The sequence below is a fragment of the Protopterus annectens genome, chromosome 12.part0 (assembly GCF_019279795.1).
Source record: "Protopterus annectens isolate FY-2018-M chromosome 12.part0, PAN1.0, whole genome shotgun sequence".
Taxonomy (NCBI): Eukaryota; Metazoa; Chordata; order Ceratodontiformes; family Protopteridae; genus Protopterus; species Protopterus annectens.
The window spans coordinates 76,866,581-76,884,678 of record NC_056746.1 but is presented as its reverse complement, the minus strand read 5'-3'; positions in this window follow the sequence as shown (position 1 = coordinate 76,884,678).

The following is an 18,098-nucleotide window of genomic DNA, read 5'->3' as shown; positions in this document are numbered from 1 at the left end:
ATGTTTAACTTCTTTCGATTTTAATATTTCAATTCCTTTTTTAAAATTTAACTTTCTTAGAAAGTTAAAATCCATTGTTTTTTTCAATGATTTGATAAAGGACTTTTATAAACGTAAGAATTACCTAAATTGAAATGACCATTTCTCACCGATTCGACCAAGTCATCTTAATCCTAATATACTATGTGGAGGTAAAATGATTGATCTCTCCAACATTCCTAAGATCAAGTAAAAGTCAATATGGGATTTTATGATCCTTAATACAAATTCACCAGACCTCACAAATGGATACATCTCTCTTCATAATCAAATAGTACAGTATATAAAAATAAATTGCTGCTACGGTCAAGATTTGTCATAGAATGCAAACTTTATACAGGACTTCTTGGATTCTCAGCTACAAGATAATTCTTTATCCAATGCTTATAAAATAGCAAATTATAAATTTAAGAGAACATATGTTTACTAATACTTTTAGTATATGCTGGACTAGCAGGCCAATTGGATTAACCTTATGAAACTATAATGTACAAGGGAAAATACATATAATTAAAAAAACTTTTATACACAGTCCATGATTGGAAATAATGCGCATCTCTCACAAGTACAAAAAGCTTCTCTCCTAATTACTTGTCACATTGAGACAACTGTAGCAAAGAGAAAGCAGATATCCCATACAAATTGTGCCCTGCAAACCAGTCCAAAAAATGTTCTCTTTTAATAACTAAAATAAAGAGCAATATTACATACATTAAATCTATTGACTAAAAATTAACATTACTCATTTCCTCTTCCTGTTGTCATAGAAAGTATTTACCTATACTTATTTATTTGTTTCTCTTTGCCAAAACTCTATATAGTTTAAACATGGTTGCATTTAGACTCTTTAAACTGGAAAAATTTCACAGATATAGGCTGAAATCATGTAAATCTTTTCTATTCCTACCCAAATTGTATAATGACAAATCAAATCTGGAATACGTACCTGATTTCATAATGACTGAAAAAACTCATTATAAATAATTACTAAAACCTTCAATATTATATTAGCATTAGTAATTTTAACCGTTCTATTAACTTTGCTTATTATATTACTCTTTACAATCTTCTTTGTAATTGTTTTAATGTATTTTTCAAAAGTTATGACTGTCAAGTAACTACATTTTTGGGGGTTATGTACAGATGTAATATATATATATATATATATATATATATATATATATATATATATATAGATATGTAGATATATAGATATATAGATATATAGATATATATATTTATAGGTCTACTTTGATTCCCTGAAAACTCATTTCACTGAATTTCAATTCACCCTCAAAAAATTGCTGAAAGCTCCAATCACTGAAAACTCATTTCACTGAATCACATTTCACTGAATGTAAGTACTGCTGGGCAAATAAAATGTATATGTCATTTTCCCCACTGTAATGCAATCCTGGAGTTAGTACATATAGTTAGGGGGTGGAGGGCACAGCCCCCAAGATTGGGGGTGTGGGGGGGTGTAGCCCCCTACCTACTTAGCTTTTATATTTATGAATCTAATTTCACTGACAACTAACCATATAAAACCAAAAGTAGGTGGGGGCTATGTCCCCCACACCTACCAATGTGGGGGGCCGTGCCCTGCACACGCCCCTAACTATATATATATTAACTCCAGGATTGCACTACAGTGAAGAAAAAGGAATATATGTTTTATTTGCCCAACAGTATTTACATTCAGTGAAATGTGATTCAGTGAAATGAGTTTTCAGTGATTTGAGCTTACAGCGATTTGCTGTGAGTGTTTTGAAATTCAGTGAAATGAGTTTTCAGTGAATCAAATTAGACCCTGATATTGATACAGATATAGATATATATATCAATATAGATACAGATGTAGATATAGATAGATACACACACATATATATATATATATATATATATATATATATATATATATATATATAGAGTGATGCTTAAAAGACAAGTGAAACGCACAAAAATGATATTTTACTGCTCACTTCAATTGAGAAACACATAACTTTGTTATATATAATCTCGCATGGCAGTGAATGTCTGCAAGGCAATATATAATTTATTGACAACAGAAGTCTTATTCATAAGTTATAAGTAATGTTTCCCTTGAAATCCTTCTTGCATATGGGGAAAGTATACCCTGCTGGAATAAATTTATTCTAAAATAATGCATACAACCTGTGACACAAGCCTGTTTCATACATTAAATATTTGAAAACTTTATTTAAACAAGGAGACATTTAATGAGATGAAGTTAATATAAGTAAATAAATGTTGCACCCATTTTATGTGCAAGAAATTCTGCAAGAGATACAAGTCACAATGTTCTACTGGATGAGTAGAAACCTTGCTTGGAACAAGGATTTTATCATTAGTTTATGCTCTTTGAATATTAAATTCAGGTTGCTTCCTTGCTGAGTCTCTGTACAATGAAAATTAGCTTTATCAATAGTTTGATGATAAATAATAATGGTCCACATCCTCATTATTTTTTCCAAAGAATGGGCTGCTGTTTTTCTGAAGAAAATGCAGGTATCATTATATTTAAAACCAAACCTTCTGACAATGCTCAACACTGAGCAGAATTGCTAAGTAGTGCCTTGTAACCAGACAATAATAAAGTGATAAGAAGAAATGGTTTCTGCAGTAAAAGTTCAGGATGGCACATACTGAAAACTGTGTGTTATGATGGTGTTTCAAAAACCTGATTTATGATCATAACTGTCATTGTTTTTAATATTGTTGGCTCAGCATATAAAAGCAGTTATTTGTGAATAAAAGTAACAAAAGTGTCAAATCTCTATCAGAAAAGTATTTCTCACTCTGAAGTTAGTTTTTAGACTGCAAAAATAAACAAATAACCAGAAGGTTCACAGATTTTGCAAAGAAGTGATTTGCATGACTTAACCCAAATGTAGAATAACAGAAGCCTTAGGCGGCTTTATTCAAAAACTTAATTGTTAAAGCATAATTTTGTTGTTTTTCACTAATCTTATTCTCAAGTATTATAATCTTTTTATGATAATACCAAATGTATTAAAATGTAATTTAAACTTTTTTGTTGCTGAAAAGGATATATTTTATATTTTCACCATATTAAGGGTATGTAGTTACTAGCATTATTGTCAAAGTGCTGAATAATATACAGCTGGCCAAAATAAACATTCACTGAATGCATTTGTAATGATTAGTAGTGACCTCAGAGTTAATTATATTAAGGTCAGAGGTGCAGGTGGCATTGCTTCCTGCTTGGGGAGGTAATTCCCACCCATAGAAAAAAATACTGTTTAGAAACCAATGTTGATATTTTTTTCCAGCCAACACAGTTTTTAGTTAATTAATAGTTTAAAATACAACAGACTTTAGCCAGAAGTTTTGAGTGCATCTGGACATAAATCCAAGTCATCCACTGAATTCAACTGAATTTATGCTTGCATTGCACTTTGTGAACTGTATTTAACTTAACTGCTGCTTCATGTCTGCTGTTTTTTGCTGTTGTGACTGTTAGTCTACATTTTGAATTTTGTAATACATCTGCCTTATATAGCATAGGCTAGATTCAGACTTGCTGAATCTAGACTGTTTGGTATCACTTGAGCACTAAAACCATCCATCTTACAATAAGAGGGACCTCCTGCACTCTTGTGGCAGAAGTGTGTACCAATCTGAGTTGGGAATTGCTGGAGAAAGGCTCAGTTCTGAGCTTTCCTATTGGTTCGTTTATGTTAAAACTGTTTAACTTCACTTATATTTAAGCCTCGCATTTACGTGTAGCTGCACACCATGCAACAGGGTTTAGCGCTGCTGTGTATCGACACACACCTAGGAAGACGATTTTTCCTAGATATTTGCTAGTAAATCCTCCCAAACTACAGTGCTGCTCTGCAAGTAACTCAGTTGCTCACTGAGAATTGTTGCAGTTTTTAACCCTAGTGTGCTTCAGAATAGACTCCTTGGTCAATCCTATAGCAAAACCTGGTCTAATTAGCCCACTCTCCACTAGTAGTTAAGGTATAATCCTGCCACAATGGACAGTCAGTTTCCCATCATTTCTCTGCCCAGCCTGAATGACATGGGCTTCCTAAGGCAGTGTACTAATTTCCTCATGTTTACTGACAGCCACTTACTCATAAAACAAACAGATACAATATGTGAGAGATGTAGATACACTATAAATTTGGAATCAATTCTCTCAAGTAAAAGCAAGCCAATCATCAAACAGGTTGTCAGCACATTGACTTCACCTCATGCACATAACAAGCACCCAACTCATAAATGCACATATATGGAGGTACTCACTAGAAGCCTACCAAAAGATCAGAGACCTCCCAAGTGCAAACCAATTGCACTCACTGCAGATCCAATAGAATCCACTACACACACACACACACACACACACACACACACACACACACACACACACACACACACACACACACACATCTCAACTAATAAGCCTTTAAGGTAAAACACCTCAAAACCAAATGTCCTGGTCATAGGCAACTCCATAGTGAGACACACAGATGTCCCCCTCACCAGACTGGACAAGGAGAAGGTCACAGTTAGCTGCCAGTTGGGTACAAAGATCCATCAGAATGTGCATGCACTCAAGTCTCTCCACAACAAGTACCAGTATGACACTGCCATAGTCCATGATGGGGTGAATGACTTCAGACATATCTCTCTGGACTATATGAAGGCAGATATGACTGAACTCTCTGATTATGTGTCACAAGCAGGTATGCCCCTTGCCCTAAGCAGCATTCTAAATTCACCCAAGATGACGACTCAGTATAAACAAAAAAAAAATGAACTTCAACAGTTGGCTTAGTTTCGGTTGTGAGTCCAGAGGTATGCAGTATCTGTTATCCTGGGAAGCCATGGTTGACAGACCATGTTGCTTTGCCAGGCATGGTCTTCACCTATCGCCTCTTGGCTTTTGGTTACTGGCAAAGGTACTTACCTTTTTAGGAAATGTCACAACAAATTTTCTGACTTAAAAAAATCCACACCTGAGACAAACTTAAGGGCATGCTGCTTAATGTTAGAAGTCTAAACAGGAAACTGCACTCTCTGGAAGCACTCCTTACCTTGGAAGATGCTGATGTCTGCACAGTCACATGGTTCAAGGCCACAGAGAGCACCCTGGCCATGCAGGGCTGCAATGCCTTCCACACATTCAGGCCTCAAAATGATCATGAAAGAACCAAGTGTACCCATCTTCATCAAGGACAAATACACCTGAAGACTGGTTAAATAGTATGAGTGTCTTGAACTTCTCCAAGTCTAACTAACTATAGGTAACCCCCCCATCCACATCGTTAGCTACAGGTCCCCCACCATGAACCAAGAGAAACACACCATCTACCTGGACTTACTACAGTCACTCGCTATACAGACAAACACCTTGGTCATGGGTGATTTCAACTCTCCTTTCATTGATTGCGAGATGTGTATGGGCACGAATATGTTCACCCTGAGGTTCCTGGACTTTGTCAATATAAATGCTCTAGAACAGATAGTCTGTACTCCCACAAGAGGGTCTTGGGTTGCTCTGTAGCCCAGACATAAGTCTCCGCTAAGAAGTCTACATGATATGAAGTATAGTAACAGGGATTTCAGTTGGTTCATGTAAGGCACATGCTGGAAGCCATTGATATTCTTTGTTAGAGACCTCTGAGGTCTCTCTAATTGCTGTAGGTGCTTAGTATGGCACATACTGAATGGGGATTTATACTCAACTATGGGCAGGGTAAGTGCTGAATATGGGGGGGTTATAATTTCTTTTGCTGTACATGCAATGCCTTTACTAACATCGTGATGGTTGAAGTAAAGGCCGTGGTTAACCTGTCCCTTACCACTTCTTGGGTACTTAGGACATTGTTATTGATTTTATTGTGTGAAGGGACACTGTATGTGCCAAAGGGAATGATGATGCACTTCTTTGCATTCATTGACTAATACACCAGCTGCTGGTCTGTGTGGGATTATCCTGGAGTATACTGACATAATTTGGGGATTCAATGATGGCACCTAGTTTGCGGTAGTCTGCAAACTTAGTCAGCCACAATCCTTTAGTTTTGACCTGAACGTCTGATAAGTATACAAACAGTAGGGGGCCCAGCACTGACCCCTGTGATACCCTGTTGGCTGATGTGGAGTCACACACTTTGATGCGTCTGTCCAGGTTGTGAGCCAGATGTCAATCCATATTACAACGATGAGTTTTACATTCCGTTTGCTAAGTTTATCGGTAATGCCTGAATGTGGGATTGTGTCAAAAGCCTTTTCCAAGTCGAGGTATGCTGGGTGCATAGATTTACCCTCATCAATGGCCTTGGTCACACTTTCAAAGAAATCCATCAACTTTAACAGGCAGGATCTGCCCTTCACAAAGCCAAATTGGGTAGCATTCAGGGTTTGGAGGTCACCTATGTCTTTATTTATGAGGTTCATAATGATATGTTCCATGGCCTTACAGATGGGGCTGGTCAGGCTTATGGGTCTGTAAATCTCTGATTCTGTTGCTAGGCCAACTTTGTGGAGGGGAATAACTGTAGCTGTTCTCCATTCCACAGGAACAAAGCCTGTGATTAGGCTATGATTGAAAAGGGTATTTAGCGGTGATGTCATATTTTAGCTTATTTAGAAGAGAGCTTGGCATGTCATCTGCTCCCATAGAGTCCATGTCCTTTGCCTTGGACAGGGCTTTGAGGACCTGCTCTTCAGATATGTAAGGTGGGGGAGGGAGTTTGGGGGATCTTTTGTTGTAAGGTAGGAGGGGATAAGGGAGTGAAGCTTTTGCCAAACCTATCTGCTAGCAGGTTCACTATCTCTGTGGGGTCAGGGTGTGTGATGCTGTTGGCCACCAGTTCTGCACATGCTTGGGTCCTACCCTTTAGGTTATGTATGTAGCTGTAAAAGGCTTTATGTTTATCCTTAGCAGTACTTGCTAGGTTTCTCTCCAAGGAGCTTTTGGAGGATTTGACAAGTTGTCTTATTTGCCTGTTAAGGTAAGAAGGGTGCTTTTCAATTGTTTGGCCCTTGTCTTTGTTTTCTTGGACAGCAACTTTTTGCATTTATTGTAGAGTGGGTCTAGATCACATAATCAAAGTCTTATAACTTCGAACACGTAATGTTCAAACCATTGTTAGAAGTTGCAAAACTTCGACTATGGATAAAAAAACAAAAAAAAAACCAAATGAAAACAAAATAAACTTTTTTAAGCAGGGGGTAAGCCCCCCTGCACCCCCCCCCACTACTTAAATATACCAGCTGCAAGATCACACCCCACTGAACAAAATGGAAACCTCTGCTTAAGGAGATTTCCATTGAAATGCTAGAACTTTTACAAATTCGAACTTATGGTCTCAACCATATGAGGTTCGAACTTGTAAATGTTCGACTACGTGATAGTAACCCTTGTAGAGTTTGTTAATGCTGGAAGTCCACCATGGCAGCTTGATTTTACTTGGTACTCTGGCTTTGATTCTATCTGGTACAGCCAAGTTTATACACTTATGCAAGTGATTTACAGGGCTTTAGTGTTATCTTTGGTGTAGTTATCACTTCCAGTTTGGGATGGGGCTTGGAATGCATTAATACCATCATCTAGGAGGGTATTGTTTGCCATGCTGAAGGTTTTAGTGTGATTTCACCCTTTGTAAGTTCTGGTGTTAGCATCAGTTCGAAGGTGACTGATTTGTGGTTAGTTTTAATGACCTAATGAGGGTCCAACAGTTGCAGCAGTGCACCTGTTTGACACGATAATGAGGACCAGATCTAGAAAACTTGTTCCTCTTGTCGGGGTATGGACAATTTGCTCCAGGGCATTTGAATTCACAAAGTCAACAAATGTTTGTGCTAGCGAGTTTGGGCTAGAGTAGGTTTCCCAGTGCAATAATTGAAATCCCCCTTAACCAGTGTGTTTGGTAAAATTTGGATTGTCTTCAGTTTGGTTAAGTAGGCTTTGTAGGTGTCGTGACTCATGGAGGGGGATCTATAACTGGCTAGGACTTGAATGGGGGTCTTAACCACTGTAACTCAGACCTAGATTAACTCTATGGAGTTGTCCAGTCTACCTAGATGTGAGGTGACCTTATCTCTAATATTGATTGCAGCACTGCCTCCTTTGGTTTTCACACATTCATTTTGCATCTTACATCTATGGATGAAAAATGGAAAATTTAGCCCAGGACTGTCCCCTCTACTACTAATGTCCAGATGCAGCTTTATCTCATGTGTAAATTACCTAGTGTCATGAAGGGTAATATATATTTATTTACTTAATTATTTAACCCATTCACTCCAATGGAGCTCAGGAAGTTTACACTGTAACTTCCAATGAGCGGAGTCTAAGCCATTTGACAGAATCATATTATGTCCTCACATTTCAAACAAATGTTCATATTTCTGGAACCACAGGGATTATGAAAGAACCATAAAGTGCAAACTCTTCGGCACAAACTATTTTTATAGTGGTAATATTCTTTTGGTTCTAGGTCTTAAACTGAATTTTATAAGTCACAGTAAACATAGTAACTATTACATTTGTAATATTTTGTAAACAACTTACAATATCTCAGCAACCACTCACATTACACATATACTGTCAGCAGCATTTTATTCATCTAGCTGAGAGCTTTCATACGAGATTAAGGAGTTTGATCTGTGTTGCTTGGTTGCTGAGATATTTAGAAAAATGTGAAAACTATATCTATATAAATTAATATCATAAAAACAGCAGTTAATATCTAGTTACCTGCACTAGGCAGAGGTCAAATATTAATGCAGTTGAGTGTGCTGTTGTATAAACTTTAAGATTAAATCCTTTAAATCCTTGTGCATAGCATTGTTTTGGAATTACTGATGCAAATATGAACAAGCAATGTTTGATGCCTAGAGACATCAGAAGGAGTTAAATACAGGTGCACCTGGAAGCATCACTTGGATGTAATGAGTTAGCATTTGTTTACCAGGAAATCTGAATGTGACAGAGCCCATTTTCAGTGGAGGCCCATGAAGAAACACTTCATACACATTTTTGGAATGTGGGAGGAAACCAGAGCACTTGAAGGAAATCCACATGAATACCAGGAGGACATGCAGACTCTTCACAGAAGGCGCCTCAGTTGGGAATCGAACTGGTGATCTTCTTGCTATGAGGCAACAATGCTAACCACAATTATTGACCATGGAATGGATAAGGCCAGTATATATAACCAAATGGGATAACTTATTTCAGGCAGAAAAAGGAAAATTGGCTAGACTTAAAATAGCATGCAAGGGTATCTACCTAGTACTTAGCTGTGAACATATGAACCTATAAGAGGTCTCAATCTACATACCTTAAGAGCCCACTTAAACAAACATTAGCTAAGGGAAGCATTAGGAAGTTCAAAGCTGCAATGAAGTTAAAATAACCAATACAACAGAACATAATTAGAAATCTTTCTTTATCGATATCAGGAATAAAAAACTAACACCCAACAATGTTCAAAGCTAGTCCACAAGAATACTACACACTGTGACCCAAAGGAAATAGCTAATATCCTAGGTGACAAAATTAGTTCAAATTTTGGTCTATTCTCAGTTATAGTTATTCATCAGATTCCACAATCCCAGCCATCCTGTTTAACCACTGTGGAGCAATTTTTTTTCAGCCTTATCAAAAGCTAAGAACATGTCATCCATTGATGCTTATAATATACCAGGGTGACTGATTTTCAGTGTCAAATATGGCCTATCAGAACCCCTACTTAACCTCTTCAATCTAAAGCTCTCTACAGATTACATTCCTGAAGCATGGAAAACAGCCATTGTAATTCTGTTGCCAGTAGTCCAACTCTGGACGCTGAAACTACAGACCCATTAGTGTCACTAACTTCATATGTAGAGGCATGGTGTCAGAACAAGATCCAGCCTCTTTAACCTCATTATTTCTTTTAAAAAGTAACCAAGGATGTGGATAGCATTTATGTAGTACATACACTTGCAAGTCTGAATATAAATCCTCATGCAGTGCAGGGGATATCTAAGCAGCCTCTTTAACCTCATTATTTCTTTTAAAAAGTAACCAAGGATGTGGATAGCATTTATGTAGTACATACACTTGCAAGTCTGAATATAAATCCTCATGCAGTGCAGGGGATATCTAAGCAGCCTCTTTAACCTCATTATTTCTTTTAAAAAGTAACCAAGGATGTGGATAGCATTTATGTAGTACATACACTTGTAAGTCTGAATATAAATCCTCATGCAGTGCAGGTGATATCTAAGCAGTTGCTTGAGAGACCTATGTGGTCAGTGTAACGAGTGCCACTTCTGAAAGAGAAAAAAGTTATTTGTTGTGTCCAACACGGCTCAGTTTTGGCCTCCCTCCTTTTTTTGACATCTAGTTCTCAGACCTACAGTCCAATACTCCTGGACTATTGTTATTAAAGTTTGCAGATGACTGCAAAATGGATAATCCATAATTGCTCTAGCATAAGTTAGACCATGTTAACAACTGGTGCAAAGACGATGGTCTCACATTAAATGTGAACAATGTAGGATAGTTCACTTTGATATACAAAATATTTCAACATAACATATAATTGACACACCCCTCCAATCGGGCACTGTTATAAGGAATCTAGGTATTTTTGTTGATAATTCTTTACCATTTGACCATTACATCTCCACAGTAGCTCAGAAAGCCAACTATTTGTCACTGATTTCCAAAGGCATCTTCTCTAGATCCAACAAAGCCTTATTCCTCTTAACTTATATCTCACCAGACCCTGGGATATCCACACTCCATTAATGGTAGTGGGTTTTGGGAGATCAGTCTCAGCTAATGCAACATTAGTTGCCCTTTTAAAAGCTCTGTTAGGCAGATAATCTGGGCTAATGATGGTGATGTTTGAAACAGCAAAATCTTGGTAGTGGCAGACATTCATTTGCACATCAGTGTGCAACGAGAGATACATAACTCATGCCACACACTATATTTCACAGAAAATATTTATCTTTGCTCACCATGCAATTCAGTACAAATACCACCATATTTTGGGCAATACACCCTTCATACTAGTAGAAGAAGGTAAATGGTTATAATACCACATTACCCCCAGTATGCCTGCTCTGTAACAATAGCATGGGTACCCAAACACCTAGACAAAAATAAACCGGTTCTCTTTATTTAATTAGCTATGTTTTCATTACCAAGTCATCCAACTGGGTTGAACTGGAAAAAAAACAGCTGCCTTTCTTAGTTTCTGTACAAATAATGTAATGCAAATAGAAGGCAAGTTATACACATAACCAAACAAGAGGAACCAGAATGATGAAAACCAACCAAATAAAATTACTCAAGTAAATGCTACTGAAATGAACATGCCAGTAACATCTGTGCTTGTGATGCAAAACCAAAGAACAAAGCCACTCAGTGTTGAAACTGATTTAACAAATCTGTTGTTTAGTACTTTTGTCTATCAAAGCAGACTTCATCAGAACAAACAGAATGAAGCATTGCTAAGGTTTATAGAGCATTCACAATCAAATCCATTTATTTCATTTCCTGTTGAATTCATCATATTGCATCACTTCCTGTTAAAAATAATCTTTTTTTAAAATGCACTTACAAACAATAAGATTACAAAATTTATATAAATTTTGAATAAAAGTTTCTTATGTTAGCCAATGATTGTTTATACTCAGTTTAAAATACATTACATTACAGAGAACAAATAGTATACATCGGTCACAAACTGGCACTTCTCATTTTCAGTACTTCCCCTATAGATATATTGTCATTTAATCTTGGAAGATTGGTAACATCCAATCTCAGCTGGCAATAAAGTTCACAATATTCTATTTTCTGTTTCCTACTGGATCCCTTTTAGGTCAATGGGAACAACTTTACGTACGAAGAATACACAAGTACTGTTTTACATGCATCTACGTAGGTTTATAGAAGGCATTAGTCTCGACCTTGTTTTGGATACTATATGAATGATCATGCACTCACCTTTTATTAATCTTTCAGTTCTCCCAATATAAAATGATTGGCAAATTTTACAGCAAGTGATGTAAATAACTTCTCTTCTTACAGAATTGTAGGAATTTTAACTACCAAATATCTTGCCATTTGAGACAACTTTTATTTGTTCAGCATTATCGTTGTAAGAGCATTGTTTACTTGCCCCTCATTTACATGTCCCAAGGGAAGGTCTGGGAGATTTGTTGAGCATGACAAGTTAGCAGTTCAGCAGTCCTGGTCCAAGGCTACTGAAAAGGGATACTGTAAGACCTTGATAGTTTATAAGCAGTTTGTTATCAGTTTGCCATTGAATATGAGGCCATGGCTGGTTGAATTAGTGTTGAGGTTTTTGGTAAAAATCTGAAGGATTGGGGTGGCTGTTAGGATGGCTAGGGTTCACCCAGTGGTGGTGAGTGCTACTGCTAAACTGCCAGGTGCATGTGATGCGATGTATGACTGGAGGACAGAGTGGCTGAAGAAGGGCTGGGAGATATCCCAGCCAAAGAAAGAAGAAAGAAAGCTGCTATTAGGCAACATGTTGCCAGTATTGTTAGCTAGTTTGTACAAGGTGGTGTGCTCTCTTTGATTATGTGTTTTGGGCCATCTTGGTGCTTGTTACGTATGTTGGAACATTTTGGCTTACTGAATTATTGTGTCTGCTGTTGATTTGGTTAAGTCATTCTAAGACTGATCAGGAGGGAGGGGATAAACAGGTGGTTTTGCCAAGGAATGATGTGTGTTTATTATGCCTGATGGATGGGGCTGGAGATTGGTGGGAGGCATCTGATAAGGGGGGCAGGATGTTTTTTTTTTTTTTAGGGATTCACCGGCTAAGAGGGTGGCCACTCATAAGTTTATGTCTTGGGTGCAGATGGCAGGGTGCAGATTGCATTGAGAATTCAAGGGGTGGTAGTGGACAGTTAAGCTACACATTCCTTTAGAATAGGCAGGGTGGCCACTCACAAGTTTGTCTTGGGTGAAGATGGCAATGAGAATTCAAGGGGTGGTAGTGGGCAGTTAAGCTACACATTCCTTTAGAACGGGCAGGGCATCTGATTTATCTGAAGAAGGTCGGTCGGAAGTGATTAAAAGAGCTGGGAGGTGCCACTCTAGGGCACTTTTGAATTATATTCGTTAGTTGTAATAAGGGGCAATGAAGGGTTAATTTGGGATGTTATTTGTGTGAAGATGTTAATTGGGTAGGTTTCTTTTGCAGGTAAAAACCTGTCAATTGTGCTGAGTCACTCTTAACTGCTGGGTGGCTAGGCTAGATGAATGTAAATTCACCCTGTTGGTGTCAGGTTGGGCCAGGATCTGGTTCATTGAGAAGTTCAGTGGAGTTGTTGATGAGGTATGCAGTGGTGTCAGTTATTACCAGCATTTGAAGAGGTGAGACAGTAATTTGGTTACCCAGTTTGGGATAGCCATACATTTTGGAGGCAATGACATTGCGTGTATTCCTAAAAGGAAATTGCTTACCTGTTTGCTAAAGGATTTTGTCAGTTGTTGTGCAGAGGTTTTTGTGAGCTAAGGTGGTGTGGTCAGCCATAATTTCTCAGTTGGTTTTGTGGGGCATTGACTAATTCAAGGTGATGGAGATTATTACAAGGTTTCTTAACATCAGAGTGGCTAGGTCGATCAGTATGTTAAACTTTTCTGTAATGGAACACTGGGATTTTGCTGATAGTGATCCAGTCCAGTTCAGGTGTAATGGCATTCATTTAATGATAGGGATCCGGTCCAGTTCAGGAGTGATGGCATTCATTTAATGATAGGGATCCGGTCCAGTTCAGGCATAATGGCATTCATTTAATGATAGGGATCCGGCCCAGTTCAGGGGTAATGGCATTCATTTAATGATAGGGATCCGGTCCAGTTCAGGAGTAATGGCATTCATTTAATGATAGGGATCCGGTCCAGTTCAGGAGTAATGGCATTCATTTAAGTGACACTGATTTAGATATCTTCAATGTGGATATGTCTTTGTTTTTACTCTATTTGTTTACGAGATAATGGTTAAGGGTTGAAGGAGACAAGTCTTAAGCTGTCTGATGGATTAAAGAAGTGCCCTAGGAGTTGTACAAAGTGGGCAGACCCTTCTCCTCTCACATTCTCATTGGTTCAGGTGAGCAGTACTCTGAGCAGTGGGTCACTGTTAATAGGCTTGTGATGAACATTCTAACAAGCTACCAAGATTCTGTAAAGGACTGTTGGGGAAGCTTATCAAGTGTTCAAGAGGTGACCAGAATATCATGCTGGCCAGTTGTTTCATAGTATAACATTAATGATGTGTTATGTTTGTTGTTAGCAAACTTGGCGATTGTGTTATTGTATTTAAAAAAGCAAAAACACAACACCTTGATACCTAAAGGGCTTCAAAGTACAAGTGTAAATCCAAAAACAAATAAAACCAGAAGTCCAACACTCAGTAGCTTTTAATAAAATGAATAAAGCATTCACGTACAACTCTTCATCAGTGTATAAAACTTAAGGCAACAATCAAGCCTTACAAATGATGAGCAGCCAATGAACTCATACATTCAATAAACCTCATTTAAAGTGCCCAGTGATAGAAAATAAAGTTACAACATAGACAATGTGCTTTTAAATCGTATCATGCTTATCTTTTAAAATGGGCTTAATACTAACACTAGTATTTTAAAAAGATGGTCACAACATCATGGGAGTTGTCAGTGGTGGGGAGAGGATAGCCCAGTGACAATAACATTTATTGTAAGATAACGGTACAATGCAGGAACAGTAGAACTTAAGCATTAGAAACCGCATGTGAAGACTTGCATCCTCAGTATGAGAGTGACTCGTGGCGCTAGAATGAAAACTGACAAAAGCTGTAGCATTGAGAAAAATCTCACTTCTTATGTAGCCAGGGCATCCGCTCAGTAATATTTAAAATCCTGTCTGTCTTAACCAAGATTTAAAGTGAGAAAAGGTCTTACCTTTGATATCAAATTCATATGTACTACCAAGGAAAACCAGAAAGTTATGAAATCAACGTAAATATTTTGAAAGCAATTTTTTTTTATTTTATAGCAAGGAAAAACTGCAATTAAATGAAGCAGCTGAATAAAGTATGCATGTAAGAATTTTGGTTGTGAACAAATAGGTTGATTCTTAAGATGAAAGCTGACTCATTATGGAGTTAAGCTGATTCCCAGGCTAACGAAAGGAAACCATGCTGTACCACAATCAATTTCCTCCATTTAACAGGAGTTCTGATTTCAGGTAATTGGAAAGGTCCTCAAATAACCTTTCCAATTACAAGCCAATTGCAATAACCCCCAGCCAAAATCCTCGAGAAATGTATAAACAAACAACTCCTAGACTATTTACTAAAAAACAACCTCCTCTCCAAGACATAACACGGCTTCTGACCAAAGCACAGCACTACAACAACATTAATTTGTTTCACCAGTATCATTAACCAACTTAGAAATAGTGGTCAATTCATCTCAGCCATTTTTCTTGACATGTCAAATGCATTTGACACAGTATCACACTATCCCAGCAGCCTTATCTTGGTTCCATAGCTACCTTTCCGATTGCTGGCAAGCAGTCAAACACAATTTCCCCCCTACTTCCTATCAACATAGGCATCCCACAAGGGTCTATCCTCAGACCATTACTCTTCTTAATATTCACCAATAAACTGTGCACTGCTACAAATAAAGCTACAATGATTCAATATACAGATGATTCCTCACTTATATGCTCAGCCCCTTCCCTCGCCAAACTCCTTGAAACAACACAAAGTAAATTTCTAGAAATTGAGAAATACCTCACATATTATCAACTAATACTCAACTGAAATAAACCAATGATCTTTACAAACAGCTGAAATCAAGGAATTCAACCTCCATTCATTACTACTCCTCAAACACCACCAAAATAGTACCTGTAGAGCACACAAAACTTCTAAGAGTCACACTTGATAACTCACTAAATTTGACACACACTTGGCCACAACCATAAAAAAGGTCCAAATTAAACTTGGTTGCTTCTACAGAGCCAGCTCTTTCTTCACCAGTACAACCAGGCAAGCCATAGTAGAAACACACCTTCTCTCTACCATCTTGTATGCCTCACCCATACTTACAAACCTTAGAAAATCAGAATTAATCAAATTGGAGGCCTGTTATAACAAAATAGCTAGATTTACTCCAGTCTCTCCAATAGAACACATCACTGCACTGCCCTAGAAGAACTAAACTGGATCGAACTTCCCCACCTACTGTACACAAACAAACTAACCATTGCCCTCTCAATTATATATCAATGTGAAAACTGCCCAGCCCTGCAAAACCTAGAACTATATAGTAGCAGCAGAGCTCCAAGATTCTCTGAAAAACTGCTACTGCAAGTCACTAAGGCAAATAATTAATTCCTCAGGGGAATCGCTATACTCACAGAAGATATTAAAAACCTGGAACACTATCCCTCAACAAATTCTTAGCTCATACAACTCAAAGAACCTCAAACGTTTTCTTATAGATCACTTCAGTAAAAACTGGCTCTGCTCTTGTACTACCCCAGGGTAATACTACTTCCCCTACCCCTTACCCTCTAAGTACAGCTCAAATCTAAAATGCTCTGTTTACTTCTTTCACACTAGGATCCTCTTCCTCTAGTACACTTGTATTCGGTTTACCATATCCCTTTCTATTAAATGAATCACTGTTCTGTTTCACTCTACAGTAATAATTTGACAATCATTGCATGAGTATCTCTGCACACACTCCCACTGTCAAAATATCTGCTATCTTGTTTTCTTCTATTATATGTGTGCTACTACTACTAGCACTGTGCATAATTTTATTACTTAACAAAAGATGTATAATTTTGTACTCTGATGGACTAGTGAAATTTGGAGCTATGTTGTACTGTAATTCTCTTTCTGTAATGTTCATGTTTTCCTTACATGTTATGTAAGTTATTGTATGTGGAGTTTTTCTCCCTGGACCTCCACAGAAAATGGGTCTGTAGCCCAGTCGAACACTCCTGGTAAAAAATGTTAAATAAATAGAACTGGAGAGCATAGTTTTCAACTGTCAAGAATTTTGTAGAAAGTCACAATTTTTGCCTCATATTCTTGGTATGTTATTTATATAATGTGTAGTTTTCTGATAAATCATTGAAGACTGCAGACACTAAATAATGATATATATTTGTGTTTCAGACAAAGTTCTCCAGAAAACGCATGTTAATGCAAAACCTGTTATTCTAGTAATTTCCTAAATTTATAATGGCAATATTTAAATCTGTCCCAGCTTTTGGGCCGCTGCTCTCCTATTGTTTTTGGCTTTGTTCAAATTTCTTTTTTTAAATAAATATCTTTGCTGAACTATCACTTATGACATAGGCAATCACAAATTTATATAAAAGAAAAACTATATTGGCATATTTTCAATTGCAAACATTGTATATAACCTATAATCTTCTATACAGCCATTGTTAATCAAAGATTAAATAGCTCATGTAATTCCTGGCTTCCATTAAACCGCATTCCTATTCATTATGTCTAGTACAGTTGTTTTAGAGTTTGATTTCTATTTTCTAGTAATTACTTTTAAGGCAGCCACCATAATTAGACTCCACAAGGTCTTACTGTGTCTAGGCAATTCAGATCATGTATCACAGCCTGAAAAATAATTTCCTTAGTTACACAGATTTCTTGTAGTTAGAGGTTGAGAGGTTTGCTGGAGACGTTATCCAGAACTTACTCATCTCAAAACTTTTATTATTTTTTAAGGAAGTACAGATGCTGCATCAGATAAACAGAGCTGAAAATCTTGAATAAGAAATAATCTGTTTTTAAGTAATGTTATAGACATTTAGAGTTATGAATCCTAAGGCCGATTATTGTGTGCCTGTTTATTTTAATTATTTACATATTTAGTTACTTATTTTTCTCAGAGTCCATGGCACTTATAATGTGCTAGGTGGCAAAGTTAAAATAACTTAGACAACAAATGTATTTAAAGTAGGTAACCATTAATATGTAGTGATGACAGCACCATTAAAC